The sequence below is a fragment of the Siniperca chuatsi genome, linkage group LG5 (assembly GCF_020085105.1).
Source record: "Siniperca chuatsi isolate FFG_IHB_CAS linkage group LG5, ASM2008510v1, whole genome shotgun sequence".
Lineage (NCBI taxonomy): Eukaryota > Metazoa > Chordata > Actinopteri > Centrarchiformes > Sinipercidae > Siniperca > Siniperca chuatsi.
Genome location: NC_058046.1, coordinates 13,811,383 through 13,831,251, shown reverse-complemented (window position 1 = coordinate 13,831,251; position 19,869 = coordinate 13,811,383). Strand labels below are relative to the sequence as shown.

Sequence of the window (19,869 nt, the reverse complement as noted above, 5' to 3'; positions counted from 1 at the left end):
AGAGTTCAAGCATGGAACTCAGTGACACTAAAATGTAATGTCAGATAAATCTTTATGGTTACTATGACTACTATGCAACAGCACACGATAAAGACACTCATATTGTGCTATGGCCATACTTATAAGAGCTCATAATACTTATTGATGCATTATAACTGCAGTCATAAAACATTAGAGATGTATCATACAATGAATTTATGTACCAGTGACTTGAAATGTTCATTTTGTATCAGGGTTATATAACAATGATCCATGCAGCATCGTAATCTGCTACAGTAGACATTAAGTTAAATGTGACCCTCTTTTTTCTTGCTGTTGAAATATCATTTTTAAAAATAAAATAAAAAGTCTAAAAGTAGTCTAAAAGCTATTTCTCATATCTAATGAGTTAATGTAATGACATAGCTATTACATGTAATTTTCTATGTTTAGCTATATCAGCATGCAGTCCAAATGGTATATGCAGATTGGTGACGTATTTGGGTATTTCCATTGTTAGAATAGTGATTTAATGTTTTGTTAATTAACACCATGGATTACATTAGATTAAATGTCTTTCTTCCAACTGAGTTTTAACACTGTTATGTATGAAGACCTGTAAAGCATCACTATGTGTGAAGAGGACCAAAGTGCAGATCATTATAATGCTTTTTTCAGTACATCATCTGTAGTTTAAGTGCATGATTAATAATGTGTTTATATGATAATCAGGTAGAAAATTATGAGATCATTTTCAGCCAAAACATCACATAAATTCACATCTCCAACACCAAACCATTTAATTTTTTTGTCATCAGCAAACTGAAATACAAACAGGTGAAATGGTGAGAGAAATGGAGGTGTGGAAAGGAAGTTCTTCTGTGGGTGAAAAGACAAAAAGCACAAAAAAGCTATACATTTAAATGACAAGTGTGCAAAATTGACACATATATTGCTGCTATAGAGCATCAAGCACTTGTTTTAAATTGCAGGAATGATAATAAAACCAAAACAGTCCAGTTGTGCAAGCATTAAAATACACAAGCCATAGGATTACTGTAAAGGTGTCTAACCTCGTCTAGGAGAACTGATCAATCCTGTTAGTGCTTTATTTTTAACACTTCTGCCACTTAAACTAAAAAAAATGAGAAGGACCATAAAGGAAAGTAGATTGAGGGAGGGAGGAAAATAATCATTCCTCAGCAAAAATGTCAGGCTTGGTTATGAATTTTTTAGAAAGCAATAAAGCCCACAAGCCTCGTCTGGCTCTTGTCTCACCGTTCAACACATCCAATAGCTTGCAGTGAGACATAGAGGAGGAGAGAGGGAGTGAGAGAGAAAGAGAGACAGGGACCAGGCGTGAGAGAGAGAGAGATAGGAAAAAAGAGACTGTCTATAATGGGGGGCTTCATTGGTCCGGGCTGAGCCTGTAATGGGACTGGATCCCGATCAATAGAGACGCTCCTCAGGCCATTCGTAGGCGTAATGACTTTAGGTTTCTCAATAATTAAGATATTGTCACTGTGCTGACTGCAGGGTCAGCCAATCATTAACCCCATGTTAAATATGCCTTTGTTTTAATTGCTTTGCCTTAACTCCTCCAGATACACAGGGATGGAAATTAAAGGGACAGCAACCCTTTTTCTGTATGCATTTATGAGAGTCAGCGAGAGAAAGACAGGGAGAGGTAGGAGTCCTGAGGCATAGATGTATGTGCACTGTTGAGTTGTCTGTTTTTAGCATGTAACCAACCTATTAATTGTCCCTATTTTTAGCTTTCTGAGTATTTATTTTATTTTATTTTTTCAACAAAGGCATCAACTGTGCTGTGGCATTATTTCCTGTTCTCTTTAAATATAAAGCTATACTTCTGGAGATGTGACATGAGAGGAACCAACCTATTTTCTTTTCTTTTGAACACTCACTCTATTGAGCAAAATCTTTTGGAGGCCGTGTCATCTGATTTTCATTTGAGTGTTTCAAAGGCAATGTAAGCTCTACACATTGTCTGTCAAAATTCTGGGCAGCGAGGCTGAATGTGGGGCCGATGGTGGTAAAAGAGGGGTGCTCATCTCTTCTGTCACACAGGCAAAGCCTACTTAGACGGTAATATTCCTACCTCACTTCCCCCATCCCAGCAATCACTCCCAGCCATTCTTGCCCCAGCTGGGTGATGAGAAACAATGAATTTATATCCAACATGCTGCCATTCTTTTCTCTCTTCTACACAGAGTCCTGTGCTTCCCTCTCTCCCCTCTGCTGCCTTGCCATTGGCGGTTGGTAAATGGACTAAAGCGCCACTCAATAGGCCGATGCACTCCGTCAAGGCGAGGGGCTTGACCTTTCCTGGCGTGGGGAAACGCAATTCATATCGGCCCCAGACCAGCTGCCCGCTAAACGAACATCTCATCCAATTTCCAGACGCTTGCAACACAAAAAACTAGCGGGGGGGGGGTTAGGTGGAGTGGGGTTGGGGGAGAGGGGCTTGTGGGCAGGGAAGTCCTGATGGATTTTAGATTGGTTTCTCAATTTCTCTTCACTCAGGAGAGGCGGGGGGAGAGATGAGACAAAGAGGAAAAACAAACACCAAATATGTGAATGCACACACCAGACACATACACACAAGACAGCCTGAAAAAAGGTTACTTAAAGTGACCTCTTGATTTACTGATTATTTATTCACTTGTCGAGGTGTTTATTATGCCGAGTTGTTAAATGATTTTATGGGATTTCACTTGATATATCTGACTGCACCCATTTTTTTTGACTGAATCTAAATCATCAACACCAGACAGACTATTAATGACGGACCACCAAGAGAGACGGTTACTGTGGAGACCGCATTCCCCCAGGACTTACTCATGACAAACACACAAACAAGAATATAAACACTCAAATGCACACACAGGAACCCACAACCACACACACAGTCATCTCCACTCACTGAATGCATGCACACTCATACTTGGACACTTGCAAACACTCACACAACCATTTGCTTGTAATGGAAGGTGTTTTAGTTTGTGTAGTGGTTCATTCAACACTTGGTAGCTTTTAAAGTATGATCATTTATTAAATAAAAGAAGTTGGTGCGCACTGCAAAAAGACAGAGTAAATTAAATGCAGGATTTGTCATCATATACACATGACAAGTCCATTCGGATGCAAGGCAAGCAAACTGTCTGAGAGAGAAATGAGGATCTGTCCCTAACACGGGTATATTTTTGCACATGTGGTTGTGCGTACAATATGTGTGAAAGAGCGAAAGAGCAAGACAGAAACGAGACACACACACACACACATAGAAATGAAAAGAAAAGTAGCTTGTGTATCAAAGCAACTCTGTGGGCTTAACACATTAAGTCCTTTCTCTGTCTTGAAGATGGCTGCAATAATTGGACTGCTGTCTATATATGGCGATATACTGTGTATATAGAACATTTTTTATACATATATGTGCCTGTCTTCATGTTCGTTCCTTTTTCCCTTTTTGCTGTTTGAATAAATATTTGAGGCATCATATATTATTCATCAGACACTAGCTTCATTTATCGAGTGGAAATAATATGGTATACATTTCAATTTTGTTATGGCTGATCTACATTTTACCATTCGCTGCAGGGGGGTGTCACAGACCTCAGTGGCTGAGTTGGAGAGGGCTGTTACAAAGACGCCAATACTAAGGCATGCCGACAAATGCATTTACGCATACACAGAGACACATAAACAAGCACACAAACACACACAGGCACAAGGAGGTAAACAGTTCGCACTTTTGAGAGTTAGAGTTATGCCTTGGGCAACAAAGCAATCATAGCTCTGCTGTATGAGCATGTTTTTTAGATAAACAACTGGTATTGGTAATTTGGCGCAGCTCCCTTGGACACGGCAATGTGTAAGCAGTGTGTCCTTAAACTGTGAGTATACCAAATGAGCCACACAGCAGCACCAAGTCAGATACAGAGACACAGTGCCTGACGTCTCTTGGGTATGCTGCTTTTCCCTGTAGGTCTGTGTCTGTCTGGCAATGTCTGCATGGTAGTGTTAGGCCTGGCCCAATTAAACCTATTTAGAGAGCCTTCAGCCTTGGGCTCACCAGGGACTCAACATGTCATTCTACCTTCCACAGACATGTGACTTCCTGCCTGTAACAAAGGCAATTGATGTATGATGTAACCATTCAGTATTTTGGAGAAATATGCACTTTTCCACACTTGGATTTAATGTTTGTTATTCTTTATTACTAAAGTATCAATGATACCTGTTTTAGGGTGATTGTCCTCATAGGTCCTTTCATTCTTGGTGGTAGTGATGGGTGGGATGTGGGATGTGGGTTGGCTACATGGATGGAGATCAGATTTCCTACACACCACAAAAGCAAACACAGCTAGTCGGCAGTGTGTGCCGTGCATCCCCGGAGTCCAACTGCTGCTCTGAAACCAATTTAGCAGCCCAGGCTGGATGGAGTAAACCTCTGCCCCCTCCCTCTTTTCTTCTATCCATCCATCCCTCCCTCCCATTTCTTTCCTCTCCCTTCTGTCTCTACTCAGTTCTCCTCTCACTAACGTTACTCTTTGGAAGACACAGTGAGACAGAGGGAGAAGGAGGGAGGAAAGGGTGGAAGAGTTCGGGCATGAGAAGGGGGAAAAGAGGGGAAAGGGTTCTCTTCTTTCTGAAATCATGCTCTGGATCAGTCTGGAGAGGCCTAGTGTGTTTGGATTGGCATGGCGGCTGGCAGACGACAGGGGGAGGTGGAGCTGGGAGAGAGTTATAAATAAACATTTCAACATGGCTGGGGAGAGGTGTCGGCAGGCCTCAGGCCACGGACCTTCCTTGGGCTCGTTGGCGCCCCTCCAGGTCACATTACATGAGTAAACTGCCGCACAGCAACATTGTGTGTGTGTATGTGTATGTGACCGGGAGAGAGAGAAAGAGAGGAGAGACCTGAGAAGGTGGAGTGTGTGTTGCTATAGCAGCGAACTCAATAAAGGCCTCACTATGCCAACCTCAATGCACAGAGAGAATTAGCATATTATTACATAAAGACAAAATGTTTCATTCACACTCGCTCACTGACGACGTGCTAAGATGTTGGTCTATGATGAAAAATCCTTATTCATTTATATCCATTAAACATTAACAAATGAAAAAAATGCTACTAATAGAAATAAAAATAAATAATTACACAATTAAAGTGTTCAAAAAGTTGAAATTCTCTTTAATATTTAATGTCATCCTGATACAAGAATATCGGTAGACCAATAGTTCCCTGTTTAATGCATGACAATGAATTTTTTAAGTTTGTTCAATTGGTTTTGAAAAGCTTTTGTGGATCCCTTGTGTTGTACCACACTTTACAATCAGTTATGTTCTGTATTAGGAGGCATCTTCATCAATATGACTTTCCATAATGCTCCTTTTAACTGTTTGCTGTTAAGTGCAGTAGATAATAAAAACAGCAAACATTCTACATCAAGAATATAAGAAAAATAAACACAACGTAAAACAAAAAATCAACAAAACTGCAAAGGAGACAATGACGCTTGTGTGCAGAGCTAATTCCTGCTTAGAGCTGTATGCATGTTGCATACAACTCATAATCAGAGGAATTTGCTCTGATCCGTCACTACATTGAGTAGAAATAAGATCAAAAATGAAAATGTTGCAGTTCTGCCAAGCACCTAACTGGCATTTTGAGAGAAGCCACAGGGATAAAGTGCAATAAAGTGAATCCAAGCCTGGGAATGAGAACAGATGCCCTGTACTTTGCCCTCCTCTGCCCAGGCTGAAAGTTGTGGAGTTGGGCACTGGACTGAGAAACCCTTGGCAGCAACGCAAGGACTCTGCACTACTTATGTGTTTTGGAATGCCAAAAATGGATATCAGTATAAGGTGTGGCCTGAGGAAAGGTTACAAGAATGTTATGTGCTGTATCTGTATTTACAGATGGCGCCTGTATGGCTCACAAAGATGAAGATCCCTGTAAGAATCTGTGTGCAACTCCACACTATGTTTATTGACTTCTGTGTGCAGATTTCTTTGTCCAGTATAAACTCAGCCTCCCAGATGGTTTTCCACCCAATCCGGCCTCAGCACTCCCCTCGGTATCCCCTGTGTGACTAAGGTTCACGGTTGATGGGGCAGATCCCACAGTTCTGCTATAGGAAAAGAGACATTTTGGTTTCATGGTTACTTATTGCAGGCAGATTTTTATGGTTGTATTTTGGCAAAGAGAACTTGTGCATTTGACTTAAGCTGTCCACATCTGTGCTCCACAGGGGTTATCTTGTGCTTTCACTGCAACCCCCCCTATAAGAAATATAGGGAATGGTGATCATATTTAAATGGATACTCTAAGGTGTGGACAACAACCTATAGAACTGTGCCGTAGGACACAATGTCTTTGTACAAATTATTGTGTTTGAAGAACATTTTTTGTGGCTGCACCATTATAGCAGCTAACTTTGGAACTTCTTGAACACATTAAGGCTTTCATGAAAAATAAATCTTCCAATGGAAAGCCGAAACGATAAAACACTGTTTTTAAAGGGCTAAAACAAAGAAAACTATTAGGAGGAATGGTGGATCCAGCTGCATATTAAATTAAGATGAAAGGAAAAAAGAGAAGGGAAAGAACTCTAATGAAAAAAAACTCAAAGGGAAATGTAGACCACAAAATGCTATGAAGTCAGAGCAAGCCTATCTCTTTTTAGTCAATTGTGGTTTTGCTCCACGATTTACTATAAAAACCTGGCAGTGTCCATGGGGGCTAGTTAGCAGATCCCCCTGATATGGCTGGAGCTGGGTGGCTTCACCACATGCTTGGCCAGGGGTGAAGTGACTCATAAACACTTGGAGGCTGGGGGGGGATGTGTTCATCCACCTGTGGAGAGACTACACAGCCTGTAGTGCAAGCAGACATAACTGACCCTCTGCTTGGCAGTCGGAAGACTGGAGGGTTTGACAAAATACAACTTTGTTTTAATCAGAGCATAATCATGATATAAATCAACCATCATTTGTTGAATTGCCAATTGCTACTGTAGCACAAGTAAAAATTAAATATGTTAAGTTTGCTGTGACAAAAACATGACTTTCAAACAACTTTTCAAACAACTGTCTAATAGCAAAAAAACAATGAAATCAGATTTTTCCAAATCTCTGGTTGAGGTAACTACAGGGTAGATATACATCAAGCTCAATACATTTTTTGAAAACAAAACAGTCTGACAACTGTAATTTACTGATTGTATAGCATACACTGAATGCATTTTTTTCTATATGGATTTGAAGAAAGTGCAAAAACACAATGTGTACCTTTGGTTTATTTTATGGTCTAGGTCCATTTTTCCACACATATATGTTATTACACATCTGTTTTTTTCTCCTTTTTTGTTCATTCAGCGAGAGAGAAATGGGGATACAGATAGGGGGAGGAAAAGCAGTGCAATACTATTACCATTTCCTGTTTCTGTGGAGCCAGGGGTCTTCAGGGAGCGAGCTGAGAGGAGTCCTGGCCGCCAGCCGCCTCTGATGGGCCAAGACATACTGTGGAATGGGGAGAAAAATCATGAAACCTGCCTGCAGAGAAACCACTTTTAAATAATCCCAACACAAGGCTTGGAGTGCTCCTTACCAGTGCCTAATGAGAAATTAACTTAAAATCAGATAAGCACTCAAAATAATCACAGGAATGGTTGCATATTGCAGTTCCTTAACTGTGGCCACGTTTTCTATGAAAAATCTCTTTTCCTTGAATATTACCTCTGTATTTTCTTTGTTGCAATTCTGGATCAAACTAGTTGAATACTTGCTCTAGGCATCTCATCTTTACAACAGTAAAGCAACTGTTTCTAATTATATTTTAGTATCATTTTCCGAATAGTCTTTACCAAGAAAACATTCTTATAACTGTGAGTCTTTTACACTGTGGTTTTTCACTATAAACACTCATAATATTACACCACAACTTTATTGCCAAAAGAAAAAAAACGCACGGAAACATTAGCAATGGAGTTTGCATGGTGGAGGTTAGATGAAAATATGTACAGCATCATTCAGTGCATTAACCAACATGCTCTAAAATACACTTTTGAGCAAAAAATCTCCATATTGGTACAATGATGTTGCAGCACAAGAGCTGTTTTTGTAGAAAGAAAATAGTTCTGAATCTTTGCCAGCAAATTCAATAATATAATTATTGGTAGAGAGACTATGATGAGTATATTCTTAAAGATTTCATGTTTGTTGGCATCATACAAATTTCTTGAACTTGAAATTATTTTGTTATAATAAGTATTACACACAAATAATTACAAAAACCTTTTTTTCTAACTATAGAGTAAGGATTTTTACATTGTAGCATCAGGTACATGTTTAACTTAAACTAGAAATCTGTCTAGTGAAGGATAAGTGTAAAGTAAACAAATATAGTCAAATAAGAGGTAAATGTTGAGGAGCCCCTGAAACCCCCGGCCCACCCTGTAGGAGACCCCTTTCTCCCTTAACGGTGCTACCCAACACATCCTCCAGCCCTGCTGCTCTCCTGACAGGCTCAGGGTCTGAGGCCTAGAGAAAACAAACTGGCTCTGATTGTGAAAATAGTGCTGTAGGGCCCTCCTGGTGCCCGCTGCTTATCTCACACAAGGCAAGCTTTGTGTACTGTGGGGGCTCCTTGCTCCACCAGGTGGAGATTTCCAGGACCAAACTCTCCTCCTCCATCACCCCCTCCCTCCATCAACTTCTCTCTCTGCCCACATGCGTACCGTGCCGCCTCCATTGAGACCACTCTGTATATTTTTTAAGGGGAGCATCAGGAAATTGATCCACAGGCCCCACACTGGTGTGTGGGCAAAAGCAATTCCTTAACAGCTGGAGATGATGAGACTTCCCAACCATGAAATGCCAAACATTATTTCATATCCACAGCATTTTGAATAAAGGCTTGATATATGAAAATGCCTGAAGATGACCATGTATTTAAGCAGGCGATAAACAGTGTTGGGGAGTAGCGGCACTACATGTAGTGATCTACTAGTTGAACTACATTTCCCAGTAGCTTTCAGGTAGCCTAGCTATTTCCACTAAGTAGCACAGTATCACAACCAAACATTTTATTTTCTGATTTTCTTGTTTTCTTACTGCATTTGATTATTATATTTCTTAACAGGAGATGTTTTTGATGTGAAATAGCTTCAGTGTGTTAAGCTATATTTTTTAGTAGCTTGTAGTGTGGCTTGCTACTTTTAACAAAAATGTTGCATTGCTGTAGCTTAACTTTCTCCAATGAGGAGTAGCTTGTAGCTTCACAAGCTACTGTTCCAAAGTAGCTTCCCCAACACTGAGAATAAAGAACTACACCAATACTGGGTCACCCTACTCAGAAAATAATGAGGGGTTTGGCATCAAATGGTTGATTGGAAGTTTGTGCAAGACTCCTTTGAATTATACTTGTATGTCCATTCATTTTTATGTTTTTTATTTTCCTTGTAACAAGGATATCTTGACTCATATGAATGTGATGACACTGGTCATTTTGTTATATATGTCCCTCATTTCCTTCCTATATCCCAGGAATACCTGCAATTGGTCAAAACACTACTAATAAAATTAAAGGGACCTGTGATTCCAGCGTGCAGATACTCCTTGTATTGCATGTTTGGCAATCAAAACCACTTTTGTGTCTAGTAGATAGCATTTCCCAGTGCATATCACAGATTACTAACAACATCCAAAGCAGTACATGGCTTGCAGATTCATAATTTAGGTAAACTAATTATTTAACAATTATGGAACTACAAAATTTGAGATTCAATTACATTTTTTATTTCCAAAGTTACCAAGATGTCCAAAGTCCAGAAAAGGAAGATCTTGTGTTTTTGAAAGTAGTACCAAAAAAATGCAGTTTTTCATCCAGTTTACCAGTTATCTAGTTTAGCTTGCACATGAGAAAACTGGTGGATTTGTTATAAGCATATACTGTATGTAAAACAACTATTACTCTCACAAATCTTGGATTATTCCCAGAGTAATTCATTACCCTTGCATATGTATAGATAAGACTGAAGACACTGAGAACAAAATATATATCAAGATGTCTTCTTTTTGGCAAACAGACCACACTTTCACAGGAAAGGGAGTAGTCTGTGCATCCAGCAGCTGTTTCAGGAGTTCATCAGATTACATCAATATAGGAGGGAAAATGGATAAGAAAACTGGAAATAAATGATTGGTCATCTCTACACACTTTCGTGAATGTAATTATTTTCAATAACAAACATTGCAAATATGTATTGGCACTCACCCAAGATAGCAAAGCAGAGATGTTAGACCACTAATAGGGTAGCAATGCCACTATGGTTGCTGGGCATGTCTATTGGAGTGATATTTTACAACAATCAAATGGCTGCCTGTCTGTCTGATGTTCAGCCAAGACAGATTGTCAGTATAAGAACAGATGCTTCAGTGTTGCTGGCTTCAAAATAGCTGGAAACAATATTTGTATCTGCACCATTCAAAAGTCAATGATAACTCACCCACAGTTATGAGTGATGTTTCCCCTGAGGTCACAAGCCCAGTCAAACTTCCAGCTGTGCCAAGCTGGCTGTATAATAAAGCTAGTTACCGTAGGCTATTTACTGAGGCCGTCAGCAAATATGTAACAACACAGTTTTATGCCAGAAACTGATTAGCGTTCATAAGTTAATTTACTTAACGTCCAATCTAATTACAGTTAGTTTGTAAAGCAAGCTGACCTCTCCATTTGTGGGAATAACAGTGGGTGCAGGTCAGTGAAAATGTTCTGCTGGAGTGCATTTCTTCTTTCCATTTGTAGATTCAAGAATCCTGAATTTGGGTTTCATGGCATAATTTGGAATCAAGTGTAACCACAAATTTTTAACAGGTCATCACAACAACAAATTCTTTGTAAAATAATCCCGCAGGGAATGAAACTCAAACATATGAATGCTGGTGTCACCCAAAGAGAATACAGTATGTTGTGTTGTACCACGGAAGAGGAACTGCTTTTTAGGACTGAGGAGTTTCAGTCTTCTCTTTGACAACTTGTTTATTTTAACACAGCACAACCAATCATGTTAAAGGTTCTTTTCTAATATAGATCAGTTTAGTAACTTCTGGCCAATGTCCCAGTTGGCAATCTTGGCCTGCTATAAATTGCTAGAAAGAGTATAGGGTACGGCATGTTAATTTTATCATTATGGTGACTTGCCAAGTCTTGGAATTTGGTTTATTTGTAGGCTATGTTATTTCTGATACTTTTCTGTGTAAGGGATGAGGCAAAAACTATAATGGCAATTTTTAGCTATGCTAGTGGTAGGTGTCTAGGATTGACAATGTCAGTCTGTCAGTCGGTCCACTATTTGGTCCAGACTGAAATATAAACAAAATTTCTATTTGTCCACAATTTTGGCTTATGACCTAATACCTGCCAAACTAATGACATTTCCATCTGCCTCGGCTGTGTTTAGTGTTAATTAGCTAATGTTAGCATGCTAACACTCTAAAATAAGATAAACATTACACATTACATTAAACATTAAACCTGCATCCCTATATCAGCACATTAGCATTGTGAGGATGTTAGCATGCTGATGTTAGCATTTAGCTCAAAGCACTGCTGTGTCTAATTACAGCCTTACAGAGCCACTGACATGGCTGTAGACTTTTATTCTTCTTGTTATGTGTAAAATTGGTTTGATTTTTAGCAAAAATAAAGGAGTATCTATGCCAGTTTACAAAGCAAATAAATACCAACTAACCTGAAAACCACAGACTCCCCAAACACCTCTGTAGATAGGGTGCCAGGGACTTTCTTGACCTGAGTTCAGGCTCTAAGGCAGCATTGTCTTATAGCTTGTAAAAATCCACCTGGCACACTTAATGGCCCAAACCCATCAGTAACCTTAACCACTTGATTGATGGAGCTTGATGCGGGCTGTAGACAGCCTTTAAACTGCTTTACATGTGGGTGAACAGAGTGCTAACTGTTGTTGCCAGTTGAGAAAAAGTGAGTCGTCCCTTACGCAAAAGCCTTACATAATGGATAAATGAGGCAGTTGTCGGTGAAGAAACTGGTGGCTCTAGGATGTTTTACAATGAATTTCTCCCTGTATGACTGCTGAACATTGAGGTAAAAATTATGAGTTTATAAAGAAGACCATGCTTTTTGAATTGCCTGACTCCAAAACCTGATCACCACTTTAGATGGCTGAACTTTTTCTCCTACCACATTCCACAGCTGTCAACAATTTTGGAACAATTTAGAATAATTTTGATGATTCTTTTTTTTTTGCTCAAGCAGACTTGTGCTAGTTTGTTTGCCAGTAACACAGCAATCTTTTTTTCTCATGCAGTCATTAGTTGATGCTAAGTAAATTGGCAACAGCAGGCATCTCTAGTTGACAAAAATTATCTTGGAGATTTGAGGGATGATTCAGAGAGATGTGCACAATTGAGACCATAAGTTTGCTGACAATTACCAAAATTAAAAAGAAAATTCTCCAACATTCTTATTGCTGATTAAAGCTCCATTGAGCAACAGTTCTGATATTACCATTGAATCAAGGGTTGCTAGTGCTAAACCCTCCAAATGAAAATGGATTATGAATCGGTACTTATCAGCACCCAGTGTACAATAAAATTGTGGCAACCCATCTCAGTACATGAGCTCACACAAGCCAGTTGTAAGCTGCTACATTCCAGCATGACTAGAGCGTAAAGTGGTTGTTGAAAAGAGTTAAACATTTAACCATTTTCCCCAGGACTTCATGGACCAAACCTAGCTAAATGGCAAGTGAAGATTAGACTTGAATTAATCAAACTTGAGTGTTAAAGTTCTTGCCCTAAGAAACAGTAGTTTGACACAAAAATCTTAACTCAAGGTCCACTTGCTAGCTTTCCAGCCATTCACATCCAATTGCAATTGCAAAATCTTTTAACAGATACGGGGGTTACAATCTCCCCCCATGTTGTCACATGACTGAAGTTCCGTTATTAAGGTGTGTTTATTTGTCAAACAGCCAATGTACCAACTGTACGTTAGCTGTAAGCTGGTAGGTCGTGGCTCTGGGAGTGTGCGTGTTCAGCGCAGCCTATGACTGAACTCAGAACTAACCAGAATCTCTGGTTCTTCCTATTATTTCCCTCCAGTCTGTCTCCTTTTTTCTCTCATCTCTGTACGATTATGAAGTAGATTCATAAAGCCCCAGGATATGCACAAATATTTTGCTCAAGTTGAAACAAATCCGTGCCAACTCGTATCTTTACGTACTGACTGCATGCAATTGTGCCACCTCTAAAATCCTCCTCCATGCTCTCTGAACACAGTTAGGTCATGTGATGACAACTTGACTATCTCCATGATAACTGAACAAACTCCATCTGCTGAAGAAGAATGTGAGATGCAGTTGAAAGCTCCTGAAAAAGCTAGTACAATTTTTTGTCAAACATTTCATACATTTATCATGTAAAAATAGGAATCTAAAGAGATGCTCATGTTGCTCTGTGTCTGCTTGATGTGTGTAATGTTAGGCAGCTGTTTGTTGGCATTTATTTTAACTATGGAAACAATCATTCCACATAACCATGATCACACTCTTTCCCCAACCTTAACCAAGAGTTTAAATTGCTGAACTTTAACCATGTACTGTAGGCAGCTGATTGGAAAACAGTATGTGTCATTTCGGAGTACATTGACAAATGACCTATTTTGTCATTTATATTTTAGAGCTTACCCATACATTCAAACTATATAATAAACATGCTTATACCGCATATGTAAAACCAGGTCTCTAGTGTCAAAGTAAATCTAGTAAATCCATCTATCTATCTGAACACCTTTTCTTTTCAGTATTCGATAAGAACGCCACACAATTTTCTTGGCACTAAACATACCAGGTTGTTTTAAACTGAGCAAACAACTAATGCTGATGCTGAATGCTAAGTCTTCCAAAAAGTTTAGATGAAGTTCAACTTCTAATACAAGTCTTGCTTCAACAAGATATGTTAAACAGACAGCCACCAGCCTCGGGTATGAGCTTTGTCAATGAGGAGAAAAATCAGCCTGATAATTGATTTAGTCTAATAGCTGTGATTTAGCTCTGCCGGCAGCTGTGTACACACAGACAGATAGAACGACACAAAGTGCACCTTCACCATTCAGTCATTCATTCAACTGGTTGACGATGATGTAGTAGGTGTGGATAAAGAAAATGGGTAAAGATGACGATTACGAAGGCAATGAGTCTTACTTTATCCAAAGTGGGCAGCAACTATCCAAATATAAAAGTGACACTTTTTACTGACATTTTACTTTCTACTTCTGGTTAGTTTTTCCACCAAAAATAAAATGCAATGATCAAGTTTGTACAATGGCATAAGGGGAAACTCTTCCATATGGAACATGAAAATGCTGAGCTGAAAAGCCTTGTTTGAGGTACATGCTGTTGCACCAACCATATTTCAGTTGGAATTCATTAGGAAGTTGGGGCTACATTTTTCTTATGGAAACCAAGAGAAATGAGAAATGTGGATGAGGCTGTTTTTTCCAAGGTCCTTGGAGAGTGTGTAAGTGATGTGAGACACTCGGGGTGGCGTCTGGATGAGCCTGGGTTTGGATCAGGACCCTGCATCTGGGGCACATGTGCCGTCAACAGGGACAGAAAGACAGGGATACAGAGCCAAAACCTCTCTCTCTCTCTCTCTCTCTCTCTCTCTCTCTCTCTCTCTCTCTCTGTGTGTTTTTTTCCCTTTGTCTGAAAAAAAATTTAATTACTTTCCTGACCATGCCACAAATCTGACCTTCTATAACTTCCCAATGAGGTTTTTAAACAGCGCTTGTAGCAATGAGTATAGTGAGTACAATAAAATTACAATCAAATGTGTTGAATGAAACGACACTGTTGACACGCTCAATTGAAAAATGATCTCTGCAAAGAACAGATTTTCTCTGTGGTTAAATGTGTTTGGTGGTGCAGAGGAAAACACAAACCAGCAACAGATACACAATAAGACTTAAGACAAAATGAGAAAAACAATAGGGAAGAGATAAACAAAGAAAAAGATGTGGATGTTGTGGTTCCTTGGCTGAACAAGCCACATCTAGTCCCACTTGCAGTCTCTTGGCATCTCTCTGGCTAGCCCTCCATTAGCGGCATCAGGAGGCCCGGGGCAGCCGACAAGAGTGTGACGGAGATTATTGTCCTGTGTGCTTGTTTGGGTTAAGGCTTTAGATGGGGAAATGGGATTAGGATAGGCCCGGTTGGAGAGACATACACTAATGGGAAGCAGAGGAGCACTCGCCTGATCCTCCTCCACTCACAGAGAGCAACCCTGTTATCCCACCTGATTGGATTAGCCCCCTGTTAAATGTTCTATGATAAGGGAGGACCACTGCTGAGACTCTCCTCGGTGCTGCTAGGGTGGAAGCACAAAGATACTGTACAAGGAGCGAATAGATTCTTCCACACTGTTTATAATGGATGATATCTGTTTCGTGTTTGGCACTTATTTGGCTGCGATGACACAATGATGGTGTATACAGAGTGTAATTTAAGTATATATGACACTGGCCACCATTGACACATGATTGTCCTTGCAGAGATTTTTTATAGTCATTTCAGTTGCATTAAGATTGGTTGGATCCTTTTTGTCCAACTACATCATCTTTATTTGTTCTTAGTTCCTGGAGTGGACCACTATACTATAAGGGACTTTACAGTAACCTCACCTTGCTTCCCTGAGCTTTTTATATGTATGCAAATCTTCAAGAATCAAACTTGCTAATTGCAGTCACTCTACCAATCAGACAGTAATTACTGGTATCCTGCCTTTCCTTCCAATGGCTGAGCAGCTAATTTGAGCCGTGGTTTAAACAGCTGGAAAACAGCATCCTGTGGCAAAACTGGAGGCCTGTGTTTGAGCGTGTATGAATGCATGTGTGTGTGCGTCTGTTACTATTTATATATGGTGTATGGCACTTTTTGGAAAATACAGTGTAAGGTATAGTGAATTAAACTAATAGAAAAAAATGTCTGTACACATTCTGTGCTGATGTGTGTAATGCAATATTTCTCAAGAATCTCCTCCATAACTACATCTTCGCCGAGAAAGTCAACGCCTCTATCAATATGTTAACTCTATGTGACCTACCTGTCAGCTCAGTCCCCTTCTCTGTGATTGATTAACATTTTATTAATGTTTCCATTTGCCGGTTCAGGTGATACAGCATGACACACAGCGCTGACTCTAGGTGATGATTGGATTAAAAAGGTTACTGATCCCATAATTGCTTTTAAATTACACTCCATGTGAGCGTGTGTCATTAATGTAATGATTATCCACATCACATCAATGTTACTTCAGTGAATCTTTAGCCATTTAGTCTTGATAAGGTAACATGTCACACTCATCATCAAACACAGACATAATCTGCTCAGACAAAAACATTTCGAGAAATCCTCGAAAAAACATCAAATCAAAAGTCATTAAGAGCAAAAGCAGCGACTACCAGTTTGCTTGGTCAGTGTCATTTCACCCACCTGCTGGTCATTTGCTGGTCATTTCTGTAAAGTGCAACGCCACTAAATACTTAGTTTGCTTTACTTGTTTTACACCCAAAACACTTTTCTCCTCTAAAGTCATTTTCACAATTGCACTACTTTTCATTTACAGACTATTTCCTAATGCATGTTTTCATTTTTGCCTCATCTCTTGCTCACTAGCTGCAGATCTGTGACTTCAACAGAAACAGATTGAGGATGTATTGCATTATTCTGATGTTCCTGTAATATTATTTTGTAAACACCAAAAGTGGAACATTTACAACTGCCAGTTGTAGTATAAACTGTACTGTTTCCACACATGGATTACTGAAATGCACAAGCTTGGCTTGGCACCATGACTATATTTGCTGTTAGTAAACTATTAGAAAAGAGTACACAAGCAGGAATATTGAAATAAAATTGATGAGGGTTATGCTGTTAGTTGGCTTGTGTCATGGACTGGGCAGCAGAGAAGATATTCTGTAGTCTTTTCTATTGCAGTTGTATATTTTCCACCAGTTTGTATTTTGTTCTTCCAGTAAATTCCTGTGATAAGAAGTGCTTCATGCTCATGCTGCTGGTAATGAATCTGTCAGCAGGGTTTTTGCCTCAGGTGGGCCCAAAAAGTTTTGGCCAGGGTCCAATTACCATTTGTATAATGGCCCATTGACATTTCATTGGTATTGTTTGATGTAGGACTGCCTCTATTAGTCGACCAAACGTCGATGAGAAGAGTCTTAATTGACTAAGTTTTTGTTGGTCGGTTAGTTGCAGAAAAAACATCAACCTCAAACTCCTTTCAGCTGCTCCCCTCAGGGGGACAGTTGTAACACGGACCTTTTCTCTTGTAACACGGATATGACTTTCCTCGGGACCAGCTCAGGCTACGCATCTCCTCACCTTAGGACACGAAGTACACCCCGTTGTTGAGTCCGCAGCCAATCAGTTTTGCCAGTTACAGTAGAAAAATTGACTTTTTGCTTGGTGAGAAAAAAATACAAAACGGAAGTGTTTTCTGTTTTTAAAGAAATGTTTATTTGGTAACGATTTTAAATGTATATCATCTGTTAGACCTATCTGTAGGCTAAGTATCAGTGAAGGTTTATTTATCATGCTATGATCTTTATTTATCTCTATCTTTGGTGCTAGCCAGGGTAAAGATGTTACGATGTTATACTGTGTTGAAATAAATTAACTAAATTACTGGTTGTTCCGACACATCAGAATCATTACCGCTTTTTCCGTTAGCATTGTCATTAAGAGGTGGCTCGCTTTGTATTTTAAAGGCTCATTATTATGGTTTTGTAGTTCTTTGTGATGTAGCACAGTGTTAACAATGTTTCTTATAACATTCTTTCTCAGCCCTGGAACTCAAACCATTTTCTGATGCCCCCAAAAATATATATTTAAATATTTAAATTAATATCATAAATGTGCGATGTCTAGTCGACTAATGGCTTGAACTAACGACTACTAGTCGACCAGGAAAATCTTTGGTCAGGGGCAGCCCTAGTTTGATGTAAACCTAACACACTGACAGATAGCTCAGTAGCTGAGTGAAACCTGAAAAGAACAATTAATCTGTTACAAAATGGATGTATGAAGGAAAAAAGATCATTTATCCCTTCAAATTAAAAAGGACATCTTGTGATGTGTACGGAGGACTGATTCACTGATGGCATCTCAATATGAGCAGGATCTTTCTGTCTTAACAGACAACAGTGATTCCTTTTGCATTGCAACTATGACGGTCTGCGAGACAAAAAAAAAAATACCAGTAGCCCTGGTATTTTCCTTCATTGATGACAGAAGACAGAAATTTTTTTTCCTGCACAAAGAACCTCATTGGACATTTTTCCACTGGAACTAACAGATAACAGTTCTGTTTAGTCTATGATTGTTTTCCTCTCTGTTGTTGTATTATTATTCTGGATAGTTTCAGATGCAAATACTAAACTTTGCAGATGCTGGCACATCATCGTGAGAGGGCACATGTAAGAAACCAAATGTTTTCAAATGCTCTTTAAAGCATTAGATGTTACTATAAGTATTTTATTTGGGAATTTGTACAAAAACGTGATTCACGTTGTGACATATGTGGGCAGAATATTTATCAATTGAATATGTGATTCTCTGCTTCCTAATTTAATCGTTGAATTAAACAGTATATTGATAGTAATGCACATGTATGTATATGTTCATGTGATAGCCTAGCTGTGTTTATGTGTGTGTGCTTGTGGATGTCTGTGGGTCTTTCTCATCCAAAGCAAGTCGTGAAACCTAATTGCTTGCACATGTGGAGGATTTTCAAGTGTTTAGAATAAAGTTAGTTTCAAGAAGAAGCAAAAAATGTAAGGGGGGGGGAGAACTGAGCTGTCTGCAGCTAGAGACAGCCAGCCTGAGTCCCCTCCCTCTGCTGAAACCAATGCCTTTCTCTTTCTCTACTCACAGAAGTTAAGGTCAGAGGTCACGGGGGGAAGATCTCTGTGATTGGACACAGGCCTGTTGTATCAAAAGTAGAGGACACAGTAAAACTATAGTGTGTAATGTGACACTCCCCTGCGTCTGATCAAAGTGATATCATAAATGAAAATAACATATCATCTACCTTGTAGTCATTAAATATATAAGTAAATACAAAGCAAATGAGGTAAAAAAGAAAAGTCTGGCATACAACCCAAAACTCGCATTACCCCTCCTCTCACCCCTCAGTCCTTCTTAGGGGGAGATAAAGTGTTCCAGAGACAGGGATCCAAGCACATTTCCAAAGATGTATCAGAGGGTAAAGATGGAAAGTGCTTTTAATCTTATGTAACCCTATAGGGCTCTAAATGGGAAGGGCTTCAGAGAAAGGATCCTTTAAAGAGGACATATAATCCTAATTAAAACACAGAACAGAGCTACCACTTGATCTAAGGGGGCCTCAGCTTTAGCTCAACCATCATCTTATTCAGGATCTTTTATTGTTGTTGAAGCCGCACTAATGAAATAATGGTCAGTCTAGAAGAAGCAAATCAAGTGACCATTATTGCTATCCTACACTGCTCTAATTAATACCTTCACTTTATGCAAACCCCTATATGTAGCATGTGCAAGCTTCAAAGCTTACATGAAAACGACTGTAATCTATCAGAAGGTCATTACTGTATAAATATCGGGAAGATAGACTTTATCTCTTACTGAATGCCTTTAACAAAGCAGGAAATGCATTTTTTGTCAATTTTTATTGTAACTAATGCAAACCCATCAAGAATATTAGCATATAAAACAAATACTCTTTACCTGTGTGGCGCTTCAGTGAGGCAAACAAGGTTGTTCTCAAAACTAA

At 39.3% G+C, this 19,869-nt stretch overlaps 1 long non-coding RNA gene across 3 annotated transcripts in view; it reads right to left on the bottom strand.

Annotated features, from left to right (window-relative positions):
- Nucleotides 1–5,253: 5,253 nt before the first annotated feature.
- Nucleotides 5,254–19,869, bottom strand: part of LOC122876661 — a 55,986-nt gene continuing 41,370 nt past the window's right edge. For all 3 annotated transcript variants that reach the window (XR_006378105.1, XR_006378106.1, XR_006378107.1), the window contains one exon: nucleotides 5,254–7,527. This is a non-coding gene — a long non-coding RNA (uncharacterized LOC122876661). The remainder of the gene's footprint in view (nucleotides 7,528–19,869) is intronic.